This window comes from Rhincodon typus, unplaced genomic scaffold (assembly GCF_021869965.1).
Source record: "Rhincodon typus isolate 14 unplaced genomic scaffold, sRhiTyp1.1 hic_rhity00014086, whole genome shotgun sequence".
Taxonomy (NCBI): domain Eukaryota; kingdom Metazoa; phylum Chordata; class Chondrichthyes; order Orectolobiformes; family Rhincodontidae; genus Rhincodon; species Rhincodon typus.
In genome coordinates this window covers 1-946 of record NW_025979724.1, presented here as the reverse complement: position 1 = coordinate 946, position 946 = coordinate 1, and positions in this window count along the sequence as shown.

The window sequence follows — 946 nt, the reverse complement described above, 5'->3', positions numbered from 1 at the left end:
GTAGTCTCTTTGATCTGGCCTGTATTATTTATATCGATGTTCACAGTGGGACTGTAGTCGGGGAGTATTCTGCTCTCGGGTGCATTTCTTTCGCTAACTGACCTTTTTGCCTTCAGGGTGCAGCATTGAAGTACCTGCCAACGATTGTCAACGACGTCATGCTGGTGTTCGACCCCGTCGAGCTCAGGTGAGCTGTTCGGCAACAGGAGCCTTCCCTCTTCCACCCGCTCCCCCCCACCCCCCAGTCCCGTGTTCTGGGCTCATTCCCCTCGAACAGCATACTGCCCCAATGTCCCCCTCTCCTCATACGTCACCCAATCCCAATTGGCGGGGGTGGGATGTTGGGCGGGGCGGGGAGATATCCGGCTGATGGACTGGGGCGGGCTTCACATACGAGGGGGCCCAACCGTCATCGTACAGGCGGGGGGAGGGTAGGGTTCCCTGCTCCCCGGCGTTGTGCAGGCACGTCATTAATGAGGCAGGGGGCCCTTCGGCCCATCGGGATCCGTGCTATCTCTCTGTCGATTGACCCAGTCAGCCCCCTCGCTCCGTCTTGACGCCTCCAACCTGACAGTGGGTAAAGTGAGGGCACGTTGGCGATCGTGCCCCCGGGGGTGCCCTCCCCACCCCCGAAGCGAGCGAGTGGGTCAGGGCTCTGCCATACCCAGGGAGGTACCATCTGCGGGTTGGCGCTCACTAACACTGGCCCCGGTCTGTTTGTACACCACACCTCCCCCCCACCCCCCCCATGCAGCATTCTGTTCGCCAAGTTCATTGGGAGTGTCCCAGACAACCAGCTGGTACGGCAGAAGCTCACCTCCATGTGTAAGGTGGTAGAGAGCGAACTCTTCAAACAGCCAGGTAGGGTACACCGTTCTCACCGCTCTACATGGAGCCTGAGTGAGCCCTGTACCAGGGCGGGGATAGAGAGAGAGAGGGGGGAGGG